The sequence below is a fragment of the Mesocricetus auratus genome, unplaced genomic scaffold, assembly GCF_017639785.1.
Source record: "Mesocricetus auratus isolate SY011 unplaced genomic scaffold, BCM_Maur_2.0 Super-Scaffold_100013, whole genome shotgun sequence".
NCBI classification, from domain to species: domain Eukaryota; kingdom Metazoa; phylum Chordata; class Mammalia; order Rodentia; family Cricetidae; genus Mesocricetus; species Mesocricetus auratus.
This window is the reverse complement of record NW_024429196.1, coordinates 82,844,653-82,862,087: the sequence shown is the minus strand read 5'-3', so window position 1 is coordinate 82,862,087 and position 17,435 is coordinate 82,844,653. Positions and strand designations below refer to the sequence as shown.

Genomic DNA, 17,435 nt, shown 5'->3' with positions numbered 1-17,435 from the left:
GACAGGGTTTGTGACAGTCCTGGCTGTCCTGGAACTCACTTTGTAAACCAGGCTGACCTCGAACTCACTGAACATCTGCCTGCCTCTGCCTCCCAAGTGCTGGGATTAAAGTCGTGCACCACCACCACCGGGCTCATAATGAGTGTCTTACATGCAACCATATTGTTTGTTAATTTTTCAAAGCTTAGAGTTTGAAAGCTTGAAGGGGCTACCTACCATATCCTAGAAGTGTGTGTCCTTCTGCTCACACTGACACTAAGACATGGCCTTGGGGTTGGGGAGTCTTCAGAAGGAGCTCTCCTCAGGAGAGAGGAAGGGGAATTTCGAGGCATCCTGGTCCCCTAAGAAGAAGGTTGGAAATGATGTGCTTTGCAGGGTCCTTCCAAAGGTGAATATAGGCATTTTCTGTAGGGAGTCCACCTTCTCTAGAGGACCTGTCTTTTGTGGAGTACTCATCATTGTGCAGATTGCCATGAGACTGTGAGTCACGTCTGGCTTCCAATATACTCCTCATGAAGAATCCCATTGCCTAAGGAAATGTTGATTCAACTGATGGATTTTCAAGTAGGGGAATCCTAGATTCAAAATTTGAATTTTCAATGAAGTATATATGTGTGTCTCATGTCAGTTACATTGTTTTTATTGTCTGACTCAGGCTTCTTGCTTCATCTTCTCATTTATTTAATGGCTAACTTCTGTGGGAGTTTTGGTAAGTTTCGGTAGATCTTGAGCCAAAGAGAAGCAGCTGTGTCCCTGGAATAAACAGTCACTGGCTTTCAGAAAGTCTCTAACCAGAGATGCCTTTGGGGCTTGGTCTAGAAACAGTGACTAAGCACTGTCAGGCAGAATGTCCTGAGCGCACTGAGGTATGAAACATTACCTGTTTGGTGAAGCAGCATTACATAACTGCTGTGCCTGAGCCTTTCCAGTCCAGTGACTCATCAGTTTCATGAAGTCATTCATCAACATCATTATCCTCCTGGTCACCATCAATTACTGTTTGCCGAGCACCCACACGGAGATGACAGTGCGCTCAATGCCTGGGAGAGCACGGAAGACAAAGAATATAGTTGCTAAAGTAAACTACTTGGGACACACATCTGAATATGAACCATAGAACAAACATACCTGTGAGTCCAAGCCTACCTGTGTCACACGTGGTAGAACCAACTCACTGAAACTCACCGTGGGGCTACACAATGGTGATTTGTGTGGCAAGCAGCATGGAGCAGATGGTCTTCCCACACGAGAGATGTTGAGAAAGGCTCCCGGACTCTTTGAGGACCCCAGAGTCAGGCTCTAAGGGTTTAGAAAGGCAATTGGTTATGGTGACTTGTGCCTAGCACTTGGAAGAGGCAGGAAGATCAGGAGTTCGAGGTTATCGTGGCTACGTGGTATCTCACAATTTCCAGGTATTAAAGCCATTTTATTCATGTGGATTTTTAATTGTTTCTTATATTTTGTTTATTTAGTGTGGGCACACACACTTGCTATCGTATGCAACTTTCAGGGATAAGTTCTCTCCTTCCACTATTTAGATTCTGGGGATTGGACTCACCAGAGCCTCTAGCTACTAAGCCATCTCATCAGCCCCTATATAACGAACTTGAGAACAGCCTGGGCTATACCAGATCTTGTCTCAAAACAAAAACAACAACAAAAGAATTTGGAAAGGCCCTTGTTAACCACTGAGCCAAGCTCTCCAAAAATCTCTTTATAATGTCTCTGATCACCAACTCTAAAGATTTAGAGAGTGTTCAGATTCCAGGGGAGATTTCTTGGGTTAAGAAATTGAAGTCACCGGGCAGTGGTGGCACATGACTTTAATCCCAGCACTCAGGAGGCAGAGGCAGGTGGATCTCGGTGAGTTCAGGATCAATCTGGTCTACAAGAGCTAGTTCTGGGACAGCCTCCAAAGCCACAGAGAAACCCTGTCTCAAAAAACCAAAAAAAAAAAAGAAAGACATTGAAATCTGGAACTGCACTGGGTTAGGAACACTGATCACTCTTCCAGAGGACCTGGGTTCAATTCCCAGCACCCACATGGCAGCTCACAACTGTCTGTAACTCCAGTTCCGGGGGATCTAGCACCCTCACACAGACATGCATGCAGGCAAAACACCAATGCTCATAAAGTAAATCTTAAAAAGAAAGGAAAAAAGAAATTGAATCTTAGAAAATTCCATTAGGAAATTCTAAGGCTGGGGATTTAGGGTTGGGGTTAGGGCTAGGGTTAGGGCAATTGCTGTACAAGTAGGAGTTTGAATCCCCAAAATCCACATAAAATCGGGACACATTAAGGTCCATCTATAACCCCAGTTATCTCCTTTCAGTAGCTCCTGATTTAAAGCATTTTAGGTGGGCATTGGAGTTGCACCAAGATCGTTTGCCATTATCACTAATTCCAAATTCCTCCTCACTGTTTTATGCCCTCTTTATTTCCATCTTGTGCTAGATTGAGAAAGAACAGAAAGAAAAACAAGATAACACTAATTTGATTCTTAGGGCTGGAGATAGCAGTTCATTCAGCAGTTTTTGTCTAGCATGCACAGAACCCTGAGTTCCATTCTCGGCACTGCCTAAACTGGGGACGGTGACATGTGCCTGTCAACCCAGCACGTGGGAGATGAAAGCAGAAGGATCAGGAGTCTGAGATTTTTCTCAGGTCATGTAACAAGTTCAAGGCCACCCTAGGCTCCATGAGCCCTGTCTCAAAAGCAGACAGACAAGTAGTCAGGCAGACAGACAGACATCAGTTTGTTCCCATGTGAGGATCACACTCAAGCTTCCTATTGGACTTAAACAGGAACACAGCAGTTTCTAAGCAGGTCCTGTGTCCTTAGTGCGGGGCCAGTTGCCGGTCCTGAAAACAGGATGGCACCCTGTGCTTGGCAGCTGGGCACTGAGGCTGGCTGGTACACAGCAGCTTCTTGCTTGGGAAAATACCAGAAGAGAATGCCACACCAATTACACATTCCAGCCTGACCCTGTAAGTTGAAAGTTTTCCCAGGAAGCCCAACGTTCACCTGTAGAATCAGGGCCTTCACTTCCCTCCCACTCTACCTAGTTCCTCTTGATATTGCAGCCTGAGAAAGAAGAGAAATTGGAGCCAGGGCCCAGCCAGCCCTTGGTGCTGAGCGATGATGCGGAGAGCTCCTTGCCTGCCACAGTAGGTTTCTGTTCCACGGATCTGCCCAGCATGCTATTCTCACTAAGAACTGGAAAGCAGCCCCTGTGGAGATGCCCTGCTATCCACGTGTTCATGATGAAGTCCGAGTCCTTTTGTCTGCTGGCCATGTGGGGTGTCTAGTCCCGGGCTCATGTGAACAGAGATAACAGCAGGAGCTGTAACCGTGACTGAGTAAGCCACACATGAATGAGACAAGGCGCAGAGGTTGAAGCAGTTGCTGTGTAACACAAATAATAAAAACCCAGAGACAGATATTGAGGTCCAAACTGAAGGTCAGAAAAGCAAAACAGCCAAGCCACTAGAGAGTTTTTACCTCTACCAAGGCTAAGACCAAAAAAGAGCAATCCTGTCCTCAGCATGACTGCAGACTGCAACACTCTCCACCAAAAACCTCAGGATGCACTGAATTCCTGCCTTATATTCTCTCTAGTGCTGGGATTAAAGACATGAGCTCTGTTTCTCTTTTAGACTGATTCACTCTCATGTAGCCTAGGGTGACCTTGAACTCACAAAAATCCATCTGTCTCTGTTTCCCAAGTGTTGGGACTAAGGGTGTGGCCACCACTGCCTGTCCTCTACGGCTAACTAATGGCTTAAGTGTGTGGATAACTAATGACTTAGCTCTGTACTCTGATCTTCAGATAAGCTTTGTTAGATCATAAACAAAATGTCACCACAGCTCTGTCCTCGACAATACTGTCTGCTCTGAGGACCCCGCCTCCTTGGGCACTGGTGAAATTCAGAACAGGGAAGCAAAACAGAGAGTGCATCCCCAAGCAACTTGCAGAGTAGAAGGAACCAAGCACTTTCAACAGCCAGTTGGTGGGAAAACATAACCAAGAAAACACAACCAAGAAACTTTAGAAAAAAAAACATAGAAATAACCTTCATATTACTCACTGACATTAAAAAAATGAACTTACTTTGAAAATGAATTTATAGTGAGACCAATGACCCAATAGAAAATGTACAAAGAACATGAACAGTCTTGATGGTGTTTTTTTTATAAAGAGATTAAGCAGACTATGAAATAATAGCACATGGATCGATGGTCGTTGGTAGCACATGCCTTTAATCCCAACTCTTGGGAGCCAGAGGCAGGCAGATTTCTATGAGTCGGAGGCCAGCCTGGTCTACAGAGTGAGTTCCAGAACAGCCTCGGAAGCTACAGAGAAACCCTGTCTCGAAAAACCAAAAACAACAACAACAAAAAAATACCACATGGATCTCGGAAGCATCATGCTAAATGAAAGATACATATTATACATGTTTGTTCCTATGAGGCTTGTCCTTTTTTCCTCCCTCCCTCCCTTCCTTCCTTCCTTCCTTCTTCCTGCCTTCTTTCCTTTCTTCTCCCCCTCACTCCCTCCTTTCCTTCCTTCTCTCCCTTCCTGATTCCCTCCTTTCCCCTTTCCTTCCTTTTCCCCCCCTCTTTGCCTCCCTTTCTCCTCCCCCTGTCCCTCTTTCTTTCTGTCCTTCCAGAGAAGCTAGACCTAGATGATCCCATGGGATCTCACACTGACTCCAGTTCATGTCTGCAGTATTTTTCTACAATACCTCATTAACTTCTTCCTTGGATCCCCAGCACCCACACAGTGGCTAGTAACTCTCTGTAACTCCAGTTCCAGCAATTATGATGCCCTCTTCTGACACTAGCCATGAGTGTGGTACACAGACACACATGTAGACAACATACATAAAGGAAAAAAACCTTTTTTTTTTCTTTTTGTTTTTTTTTGAGACAGGGTTTTTCTGTGTAGCTTTGGAGCCTATCTTGGAACTTGCTTTGTAGACCAGGCTGGTCTCAAACTCACAGAGATCTGCCTGTCTCTGCCCACTGAGTGCTGGGATTAAAGGCATGCACCCACCACCACCCAGCAAGGAAAAATAATTTTAAAAATAAAAATAAACAACCACATAGTGGTGGTACATACCTGTAATCCCAGCACCTGAGAGTTAGAGGCAGTCCAATCTCTGAGTTCAAGGTCAGCCTGGTCTACAGAATATGTTACAGGACAGTCAAGGCTACACAGAGAAACCCTGTCTCAAAAAAATCATAAGTAAATAAAATAAATGAAATAGACAAAGACAGCTATGGTGTGACACCAGATGTAAAACAGTGGAAGACAGTTATAGTGTGACACTGATTGTAAAAAGTTGCAGTTTTGATGACATGTAAGATCCTAGACATTTGCTAAGACCTTAAGTGATAGACATTTTAGGTTTCTGGACCTATTTTACTAACATGATTCTTTGGCCTCTGAGAAAGGTCTGACAGTATCTGGTTTATACTCTGCAAGCTGACAGCTACTCCATCCCCACCATCACCTGTTCTCTCTGATGGGAATAACCATCTCTTTGTTTTTCAGGTCACCACCGCAGCTGTGCAGGATCTGTCCCTCAATTGCAGTTATAGACTCCTCGAAAACCAGGACCAGATGCCAGGTCACTATTAAATGAGCTGAGGCAGAGCCAGTAACAGACTGCGAGCCCTTACAGTTTGGACAGAAATACCTGAGTCATAGAGTCACATTCCATCCATGATGAAGGGCACCAGGCAGCTTTGTCAGGATGTCTTTAAAGACAGTGAGTAACAGACCGCTCATTGGACTTTTCCAAGATGAAATCTCAAGGAGCAGAGGTCCCCTCAACCAGAGAGACTTGGTGTCTATGTGAACCTCCTGCTATGTGAGGCTATAATTTGTTCCCTGAAATCTTCCTGTGTTACACATTTGAGAGAGGCAGGGCCTAGTGGATGGTGTTTAGATAATGGGGCCACCACTCTTGGAAAGAGTGCTGTTCTCACAAGGCTGGGTTAGTTCTGCAGAAGCAGACTGATGTGAAAGCAAGAGTTTGATCCACTCCTTAGTTCTTTCATTCTCTCTTGCATGTGTCCCTTCAGAAAACACACATTGACCTTTCCCTCTCTCTAATATATTATGACACAGCCAGAAAACCCTTCCTATGACTCCCAGACCTTTATCCTTCAACTGTGAGCCCAAGTCAATCTCTTCTCTATACACATTATCCAACCTCAGGTATTTTATTACAATAACAAAAAATAGATTAGGACATCTCACCACTTAGGGACCCTCAAAACAAGAAAATTACCTGGGGTGTTATGTCAATAGAAAGAAAAATGATTCACAGGAAATACCGATCACTGCCTACTGCTTCATTGAACTGTAAGCCACCCAGCACAGGAGTATAGCAGTGTGGGTCATAGAAGAGACTCAATAAGCATTTTCAAAATGAAAGACCAGGAAACCACTACTTCCTACATCCAGACAGTGAGCCTCTGTCATCCAAAGCTCCCTGCCCTTCCCATCTCAACACTTTACACTTTCTCCCTACCAGGAACATGTGGAGGGTACTTGAAAAGGAAGAGTCCAGGCTGGAGAGATGGCTCAGAGGCTGGGAGCACTGGCTGCCCTTCCAGAGGACCGGGGTTCAATTACCAGCACCCACATGGCAGCTCACAAACTGTAACTCCAGTTCCAAGGGATCTGACACCCTCATACAAGTATGCATGCAGGCAAAACACCAATGCACATAAACATAAATAAATCTTTAAAAAAAGGAAGAGTCTAGTCCCACAGCTGTGACCAAAGCACTAGACGTCAGAACCAAGCCTGTCACCTGTGTTATTCTGCCCTCCTTCCCCAAGTAAGTACCAAGCAAATTACATCTGAACTACTTGAGACTCTCTGCCTCAAAGCCAACACCTTTTCTCCAGTGGATTGGAGTTTTTTATAAGGAAGAGGGGAGGAAGAGTGGGAAGAGTAGCAAGTGGGGATGATAGAGAAGGGGAGGAGAAAAGTAAACTGCAGTAGAGGAAGAAAGAGGGATGAATGGGGGGAAAGGGAAAATGAAAGAATGAGAAGGGGAGGAAGAGGAATGAGAAAATTTGCTATATTCAGCTGCAGTATTTGTGTGGCTTTACATTGACTGGTGACTCATTTTTCAAGGATATATTCATATTTAAGAGAGAAATTCTAAGCTGGACACTGGTGGCACATGCCTTTAATCCCAGCACTCCGGAGGTAGAGGCAGGTGGATCTCTGTGAGTTTGAGGTCAGCCTGGTCTACAAAGCAAGTGCCAGGATAGGCTCCAAAGCAATACAGAGAAACCCTGTCTCAGAGAGAGAGAGAGAGAGAGAGAGAGAGAGAGAGAGAGAGAGAGAGAGAGAGATCATCATCACTCAATATTTTATAGTAGATGAAGTCAAGACTTGAAAAGAGCATATCACTGGTCTCAAGCATCTGCTTGCAAAAGTGAGACTGAAGTTCTCTGCATTTCGGTCCTCATGAGCGGAATGGTAAATTGGGTCAAAGGATAATGAAAGTTGTTCCTTGTATTATTGATTGGTTCATTATTTTTCCAATGACTGTGGATGGATGACTCTACAGGTGGAAGGAGACATTTGATTTCTATCTGATCTCTACATGTGTGTTGTGTTATAGCACTAGAGCACACACACACACACTTGGATGATAATAATAATAATAATAAAAAGAAGGAGGAGGAGGAGGAGGAGAAGAAGAAGAAGAAGAAGAAGAAGAAGCATCTCCTCTTTCAGGAGAAACAGAACTAAAGTTATATATCCATTTTTCCATAGAGGCTCTCAAGGCCAGAACTTTTGTTTCACACTCTAGTGACTCATCTGTGATAGTGATATCTCTTAGGCTAAGAGAGGAACTGTTGCCAATGTGGCTACAGTTTCCTGGAGATCCTGGGATGCAACCCCAGAACTCAATAGGCCTCAAGTGGACTCAGGAAACCCTTGGTCCCAGTACATACAAATCCTGTGCCTTTCTTCTGTCCTTTGTAAGCTTTGAAATGTTCTCAGGGATCTTGGCACTCTCTTGTTGCTTCTTCCTATGTGTCTGCAGGATGTGTATATATGGTTGTGTGTGCTCACACATGTAAACGTGAATGTATAAGCAAGAGGTTGATGTTAGCCTGTTCCTCAGTTACTCCCTCCACCTTTTGTTTTGTTTTGTTTTTCAGGACAGGATTTCTGGAACTCACTATGTAAAGCAGGCTGGCCTCAAACTCACAGAGAACCACCTGCCTCTGCCTCCCAAGTGCTGGGATTAAAGGTGTGTGCCATCACTGCCCATCCACCTTATTTTTTGAGACAGTGTCTTGCTGAACCTGGAGATCACTGATTAGGCTAGACAGATGGCCAGCAAACTCTTGTCTGAATCCTGTCTGCATCTACAGTACTGGGATTACAGGCGCATGCCGCCACAGCTGGCACTTTAACCTGCTGAGACATCTTCCTGACTTTCTTTTTGCTCCCTGAGTGTGACCCTCCTTGAATGAAGGCATTAAAGTCACACAGCAGCAAAATTCCACATGGCATTCCTTTAGAAGCTAGGAAAGTGTATGGGGGATGGAGGGCTGTGCAGAGGCTTGGGTGCCTTTGTGGAACACAGAGGCCTTCTCCCAGTGTACATGCTAATTAGACTGATCACCTGTGTGATCCTTGCTCTCTAGACAGAAAACCTAGGATGCTGGCCAAGGAGACACTGAGGCAGAACAGCCTGTCTCCAAGGCTCACCACATCGCCATGTGACAGGGTGACAAAACCAGGATACTTCCGTTTGTTGACATCTGAATCTGCTTATTGGGGAGGGGGACAACATCTGAGCAGAGGATCTTATGGACAGGATGCATTTGAAAGAAGCAATTGTAGCCTGGTGGTGATGGTGAATGCCTTTAATCCCAGCACTCAGGAGGCAGAGGCAGGCAAATCTCTGTAAGTTCAAGACCAGCCTGGTCTACAAGAACTAGTTCCAGGACAGCCTCCAAAGCCACATAGAAATCCTGTCTTGAAAAACCAAAAGAAGAAGAAGAAGGAGAAGGAAGGAGGAGAAGGAGAAGGAGAAGAAGAAGGAGGAGGAGGAGGAGAAGAAGAAGAAGAAGAAGAAGAAGAAGAAGAAGAAGAAGAAGAAGAAGAAGAAGAAGAAGAAGAAGAAGAAGAAGAAGAAGAAGAAGAAGAAGAAGAAATTACTTCTAAGGCAGCTAAATGCAACCTGAGATCCCACTTGGCTTGGGCTACACACACACACACCTCATCTGTCTACAGACTTGGCAATCTAGGACCCCAACCTGTGCATGCTATGCAGATACCTCTTTCCTAATAAGGTACCTAGTAGCCAAGTACCCCACCTACTGCATGTACTCCCTGCTCCAAACATGGATTAAGTTTCTCCTTCCCTTGACAACCATCAAGTGTGAACAATCTCTACCCAAACTTATAGTTGCATCTAGATAGTAAAGGGACCACCAATCCAGCCTGAATTGGCTTTGGGTGTGTCTGCAGTAAAACAAATTGCAGATGCACTGTGGAAAGGAACATTCACAGTCAAGATTATATGACTCAAATCTGTCAATCACAACAGAAAACTATCCCTTGGACATTGTGGCACATGCCTGTTGTGGGATAATCTTTTTGTACACTGTAAATATGTGTCTCTGCCTAAGGCAACTTCTGATTGGTTTAATAAAGAGCTGATCAATAGCTAAGCAGGAGAGGTTAGGCAGGACTTCCGAGCAGACAGAGGAACTCAGGATGAATCTAGGCATGGAGAGAGACACCAGCAAGACATGGAAGGAGTCCAACATTCAGAATGAAAGAGAAGTAAAAAGCCATACGTCAGAATGTAGATTAATGGAAGTTTAATTTAAGTTATGAGCTCATTTGAAACAAGCCTAAGCTAAAGGCTAAGCTTTCACAAGTAATAATAAGTCTCTGTGTCATTATTTGCAGCTGGAAGTCCAAAGAAAGTCCAACGAAAAGCTTACTACACCTGCCTTTAGTCCCACCTCTAGGGAGGCAAAGGCAGACAGACTCAGTTCTAGGTTAACCAGAGAAACTAAGAAAACCAGTGCATCCCCTTAATCCCAGCAATTGGAAAGCAGAGACAGAGACAGGCAGATCTCTGAAAATCCAAGGCCAGCTTGCTCTACATAGTGAGTTCCAGGTCAGTCAAGGCTGTAAGAGGAAAAAAAAAAAAAGAAAGGAAGGAAGGAGAGAGGGAGGAAAGAATGGAGGAAGGGGGGAGGGAAGGAGGGAGGGAGGGAGGGAGGGAGAGAGGAAAGAGGGAAAGAAGGAAAGAAGGAAGGAAGGAAGGAAAGAAAGAAGAGAGAGAAAGAAAGAAAGAAAGAAAGAAAGAAAGAAAGAAAGAAAGAAAGAAAGAAAGAAAGAAAGAAAGCGCTGTGGTTTGGCACACACATGGGAGGCAGAAGCAGGAAATCTCTGAGTTTGAGGTCAGCTTGATCTAATGAGAAAGTTCCAGGATAGCCAGCACCTATATAAAGAAACCCTGTCTCAAAAAAAAAAAAAAAAGAAAGAAAGAAAGAAAGAAAAAAACCCAAAAAAATAGAAAGAACTACCCAAATTACACACCTTAGTATCCATCCCTCATTCCTTGAGATCCCATAAAAAATAAAATAAAACAAAGCCTGACAACCTAGGACCCACACTAACTCCCACAAGTTACACTCTGACTTCTGCATTCATGTCGTGGCACAGGCATGTGCACGCTCATAGAAACACAGAATAAACAAATGAAGTTATTTATAAATAAAGAAATGGCACCAAGAACCTGGAGACATCCAGTCCAGACCTTGGCCACTCGAGATGCTTGCTGGGGTCAGACTGCATTTTATGTTGAGCTCTTCCTGTGCGTTTCAGCTGGCATCTTAGCAGTGAACCCCAGGAAACAATAGCTTCCTTATTCAGAAATAGATCAGTTCTTCAAGGACATGGCTTCTTTGTGAGAGCATGTAGACTTCAAGATGAAGTCCAGATGCACTTACTTAAACCACAGTCATGGGTCTGAAACCTATTTAGGGAGGCAACAGCTGTTGCTGTGGGGAAACTGGGGGAGGAACCAGGAGACTGTGGAATCAGTAACTCAGAAAACTTCCAAAGTGTATTGTGGGGAGAGTTCCTTGGTTTGGGTTTTTGAGGGAATCCTGGAGAGAACTTCAGATGCTCTTGACTACATGGTTCTAGTTCTTTTTGTGATCTCTCTCTATATATATATACATATATATATATATTGATATCGATATCGATATTGATATATTGCATGGTTTTGGAACTGATGAATAAATGAACCCTACTTTTTTGTATCTGAGATTGTCACTTGAGCATGGCACCTAATTAGGCTTATGAACCTGACCTTGAATCCATCCTAGGGAAGGTGCAGGGCTTTTGTCTCCTAGCCACACCCAGGAGGCACAAGCAAAATGGCCTCCTGAAGTCTGGTGGGGCAGGAAAGTTCAGATATCAGCCCAGACTGGGCAGCATACCTTCTGCATGGCTCATCTGTCTTTTCCTCCTTCCAGGGTGACATCCGATGAGCTGGCATCTGCATCAAAGTCAAGAGACTGGCCTAGAGGAGTCTTGAAGCTTTACTTCCTATGGCCCCAGTAATCACATTCTACTTCTCAAGGTGCCCTGGGACTCCCAGAGTTGAGTTTTCTAAGCAAGTGATGGGGAGCGGGCAGCAGGGTAAACAGCAAAAGCCCAAAAGCTCAGATTCCATTTTTTAAGCCATGTTGGCCTGTCTCACACTAAGTACTTGCATCTCTTAGGAACTTTTTTAAAAAGGAAATTCTAGAGGCTAGGGAGATAATTCAATGTGTAAAGTGTTTGCTGTCCAAGCATAAGGGGCTGAGTTTTCAGATCCCCAGCACCTACATAAAAGCCAGACATGGGAGTATGAGGCTGTAAAGTCAGCATTGGGCTGGGAAAAGAGGTTGAGATAAGCAGATTCCCTGGAGCTGGATGACAAAGTCTAGACAAATTGGTGATCTCAGGGTGCAATAAGAGACCTTCTCAAAAAAAAATAATAGTAATAATAACAACAATGTGGAGAATTACTTAAGACCTCCGAATTCCATGTGCATACATTTGTGCACACACATCCATGCACAAGGCATCTGTGAGCACACATATACACACATGAACCTACACACACAAAAGCAAATTCTGCCAAAAAAAAAAAGCTGGGCGTTGGTGGTGCCTGCCTTTAATCCCAGCACTTGGGAGGCAGAAGCAGGCGGATCTGTGTGAGTTCAAGGCCAGCCTGGTCTACGGAGCGAGCTCCAGGACAGTCTCCAAAACAATACAGAGAGCTCTGTCCCAAACCTACAAGAATATCATCCAGGAGGTGGGTTTCAACTACCTGCTTTCCCGAGCCCTGAAAGAAGTTTGAGAACCGTCTCACAGTTGTTACAAGAGTGACAGCAGGAGCATGTGTGGAGTGGTCAGAATTTGTGCCTGCAGCTCCAGCGTTGCTCAGCTATGACACCACCTGAATCAGCACTACCACAGCTTACTCTAGCAATGCTTTCATTGACCTAGTGCTGGGTTCACACAGATGGTGACGTTCTTTCCCTGAAACAGCCCGGGTCAGGTGTGTGTGCACGTGACAGGCACAGTACAAAGGTCTCCACTGTCTTTACCGTGAACTATATTGAGACACATGGAATCGGGGGCTGGGGTGGGGTGCAAGGCCTTGCATGAGTAAGGGAATAATTTATTAATTGGATCTACTGTAATAAGAGAGATTCCCCTAGTCTGACCCGGAAACATTGCAGCGCTTTCATAGATAGAGTTCGTGAGATGGATGGCTGTGGAAAGGGTAAAGGTCATAGAAAAAAACTCTTGTGTAAGGGGTCTTGAAACTTACTTAAAACCCTGGGCCAATGGCTGGATGTGAGATGGATCACTGGGTATCAACACTTATTGCCAAACCCAGTGAATTGAGTTTAGTTGACAGAACCCACACGGTGAAACAAGAGACCCAAACTCTTGCAGTTGTCCTCTGACTCCCATGTCCTGTGTGCATATAGGTGCACACACGTGTGTCCATGTACATACACACTTAATTTTTTTTACATTTCTTAAAAACAGTGGGTCATACATGGCAAGGGAAAGTTGAGGCAGAAAATGTCCGAAGGAAGGCACACAAGGCACAGATTTGAGACTTGGATGGGACAAAGAAGTGGCAGCTTGGGAAGTTCCCATGGAGCCTGGGACCTAACTGTCCTAGTTAGGACAGCCTTAACTCTTTACTTTTTTGTTGTTGTTATTTTGGTTGTTGGTTTTGTTTTTCACGACAGGGTTTCTTTGTGTATCCCTGGCTGTCCCAGAAGTAGCTCTGTAGACCAGGCTGACCCGGAGCTCAATCTGCCTGTCTCTGCCTTCCAAGTGCTGGGGTTAAAGGGTGCACTACCACCACCCAGTATGGACAGCTTCAACTAATAGCGAGCACAGAGTGTTCTTTTCAGACTTGAGAAACTAACCCTGGGGCTGGGACTATAGTTTGGTAGAGTGCTTGCCTAGTAGACATGAAGCCTGGGGCTGGATGCCTAAACCCCATAAACCAGACATGAAGGCACGCACCTTCATCTTAGCATTTGGTGGTAGTTCAGGTCATTCTCTCCTACATACAGAGTCAGAGGCCAACTTGGGATACAAGAGACCCTATCAATGAAGGGAGGGAGGGAGAAAGAGGGGACTTTTAGGCCACATGTGACAGAATAAACATAAGTACCAAAGATAATGAAATGTTAACTCCTGGAACCAGAAACTTATATACTACAGCAAAGTCTTGCAGATATGGTTAAGGATCTTGGGGAGGAGAGATTTCCCCTGAATGATTACCTATGTGAATCCCAAATGCAGTCACCGTGTCTGTAGAGGACAAAGACAGAGAAAGATAGGACACATACAGAAGACAGCATTGTTGTCACAGAGATTAGAGTGGTGCCCTATCAGCCAAAGGAGCAGCAGAGGCTGCTGACACCTTGTTTTCAGCCCCGCAAGGGCGATTTCAGACTCCTGACCTCCAGTTCCGAGAGATAACGGATCCGGTTCTAGTCTGCGCAGTGTGTGGGGACAAATGACTACAGAACGTTCCTTTCATCCTGTTTCTCCTGTATCTCAGGCTGACCTTGAGCTTACTGTGTAGCAGATGATGACACTGAAGGCCTCATCCTCCAGTTCCTGAGAGCTGAGATTCTAGGCGTGTACCAACCACTATGGCGCCAGTTTATCAACCCGGCGCTCCCAGCATGCTTGCTAAACAAGCACTCTGCCAATGGAGCTACATCTCCAGTCTGGATAGTGTTTTTAAAGAATAATTCGAGGCTTTGTGAATTTTAGAAATTTGGAGGGGTGATTACATTGGAGATCTATATAAAGAGACATCACTGTCTTGAACAGCACTGCATTAAACGTATACATACATACATACAGAAAATAGGTTGGGAAATTCATCCAACTGTATTTTATTTAAAAAAATAGAGCTAACGTTCAGTCACATGACTAAAACATGACTGTTTTAATAATTAGCATTTATCAAGATTATTTTGCAAATAAATAGAAATCAAACAATAGGAAAGGGCCAAAAAAAATGGTTGGTCGGTGAAAGAACTATCCTGTTAATGCTCTTAGAAATATGCTATTATTGGGCTCCTTTTCCTGTTTAAAACTTTTTTTTAGTTATTGGTGTGTGTGTTAGCTCTCAATACAGCAACAGGCTATGGGTAGGTATAAACAGACACTCTGGTTTGGAATAGTGACCTCTACTCCTATTGAGTGACTGTCTCCCATGTCTTCTATATTCAGTACTCTTTGGCTTAAGTTTAGATTTGGGGGCCATAAAAGGACTTGATGCTTTCTCCAGGGTGACTATGTCTCACACCAAAAGGCAAAGAGATGCCATTCTCTAGGGCACTTCTGCTTGGCCTGCTGCCAGATGGTTGCTTAAAGTGTGGAGCTTAAAGCCCGGGCAGGTTTTTCCACCTACTGCAATCTTGGCAGCCATGGCCCAGGGGCAGCTGTAAAACCCACGTGTTAAAATAACTTAGATTGCTTGTGTTAGACTGAATAAACAAACATACAGTGGGACAACTAAACAGCACAGAACTCTGACCCACAGAAGAAAAGAAACTACCTGGGTGAATAGCTCTGAATCTCCAGACTTACTCAATAGGTGATGACTTGGTTTTTTTGTTTTTGTTTTTGTTCCCCCCCCCCTCTACTTCCCACCCCGGATGAACCAGAGGACACAAGGTATGATCTCTAAACCCAAGTCTCTAAGTCAATCGCAAGGAAGTTACATTTCTAGTCACTTCTCCCACAGCTTCCAAGTGACAGCTCCAATCAATCAATCAATCAATCCATGCATCACCTTCTCTCTTTGGATTGTCTCCTTGTTATAGCAAGTTCTAAGTCTGTTCCCCACCCCACCTACTCCCATCCATGAAGGACTGTTTTGAAAACTGTGATTATTGCCATCTGAAAGAACTTTTTAAAAAATTCCCGGGAGACAGGGTTTCCCTGTAGCCTTGGCTGTCCTGGAGCTTGCTCTGTAAACCAGCCTGGCCATGAACTCTCAGAGATCCACCTGCCTTTGCCTTCCAAGTGCTGGGATGAAAGGTGTGTGCCACCACCATGCAGCTGCTAAAAAAAAAGTGTGATTAATTTGAGGGTAGGAGATACTTTTTTTTAATCATCTGAGAACTTCTAGGTCTAGTTACACTTGAGAGAAAATAGCCTTTCTAGCAGTAAAAGGATGTCAATAAACATTTAATAAATTGACCAGGTGTGGGGGCACACACCTTTCACCCCAGTACTCAGGATGCAGAGGGAGGCAGATACCTGAATCTGAGGCCAGCTTGGTCTACTGAGTTCCAGCACAGCCAGGGCTACATAGAGAAACACTGTTTTGAAAAAAAAACCAAACCAAACAAACAATACTTGTTTGAATCCTGGTCTGGTAGCTCCATCCTGAAAGCCCAGCTACTCAAGAGACCAAGGCAGGAGGATTACAAGTTCAAAGCCAGCCTGGACAACACAGCAAGACTGTTTCAAAATAAAAAGAGGTGGGTGTGAAAATATGAATCAGTGGTCTTGCCCAAGACCATGTTCCATCAATAAGAGAATTTATTCCAACTTAATTTGGTGGCACATACTTGTAACTCCAGCATCCAGAGGCTGAAGCAGGAAGATTTTCAGACTGAGGCCAAGCTGAACTACATATAGTAAGACTGTCTTAAAAAAAAAATTGCCTGTGTTTTTAGAAAGCCTGTCCTTTTCTCTTTGTTTTTAAATTGAGACACAAAATTTCATCTATTGCCTTCAATTAGTTTTTCACTAAGCATTTACACATAGGCACAGTACACCCATCCATCTATTTGTGTGTGTGTTCACAAGTTGTATGTATGCCACACATGTGCAGTCACTTGTAGAGGCCAGGAGAGGGCATCATATCCTCCTAGGAGAGTTACAGGTAGTTAGGAACCACAGTTTGGGTCCTGGGAACTGATCTAGCTTCCTCTGGAAAAGCTGAGCCAGCACCTCACTCTTATTTTAAAAAACAAAGCTAGAAAAGAACTGCAGGGAAGACAAGAAATGTTTATTTTCTATTTGTTTTCTTTAATGAAAATGCTTTTTGTTGTTGTTTTATGAAACAGGTATCACTATGTAGCTTTGGCTGGGCCTCACTATGTAGACTAGGGTGGCCTCAAAATCGTAGCACCACCTGTCAAAATTACTTCTTAAGAAATACTACTTTATCCAGGCTGTGGTGCACATGCCTTTAATCCCAGCACTTGGGAGGCAGAGGCAGGCAGGTCTCTTGTGAGTCCAAGGCCCGCCTGGTCTGCAAAGCAAGTTCCAGGACAGCCAGAGCTATTACACAGAGAAACACTGTCTCGAAAAACCAAATAAGTGAATAAAAATAAAAAAATACTATGTTAAACTTCTTTATAAAAGACATTGCAAGTTTAAAAATCACACATTGAAATTAATCAAATTTAAAGATTATTCAACTAAATGAACTTCTAAACGGAATAGCCAATGGAAAAAAATTCTTATGTGACTAAAAAAAAATTACACCTTTCTGCATTATTGTCCTTAAGTCCTTACTTATATATGTGTTTTCCCCCTCTATCCAAGTAATTTATTCAAGCTACACAACTACAGTCTTCATATTAAATATTACTCCTCTGGACTAAGGGGCAGCTAGGAGGCGGAAACTGAGGTGGATAGAATCAAAATACCTTGTGCTGGTTGGTGTAAGTGTTCCACACCTTTAATTGCAACATTTGAGAAGCAGAGCCAGGAGTATCCCTGAGTTCAAACCCAGCCTGGTCTACATAGTGAAACCCTTTATATAAACCCTCTCTAAAACAAGTATGTATACATTTCCA

At 44.0% G+C, this 17,435-nt stretch overlaps 1 long non-coding RNA gene across 1 annotated transcript; it reads right to left on the bottom strand.

The window, feature by feature from the left end:
- Window positions 1-201: 201 nt before the first annotated feature.
- Window positions 202-1,287, bottom strand: LOC110342476. Its single transcript, XR_002384557.2, has 3 exons — window positions 1,186-1,287; window positions 881-1,040; window positions 202-753 (listed from the first exon to the last, which is right to left on the bottom strand). It is a non-coding gene; the product is annotated as an uncharacterized LOC110342476 (long non-coding RNA).
- Window positions 1,288-17,435: the final 16,148 nt, after the last annotated feature.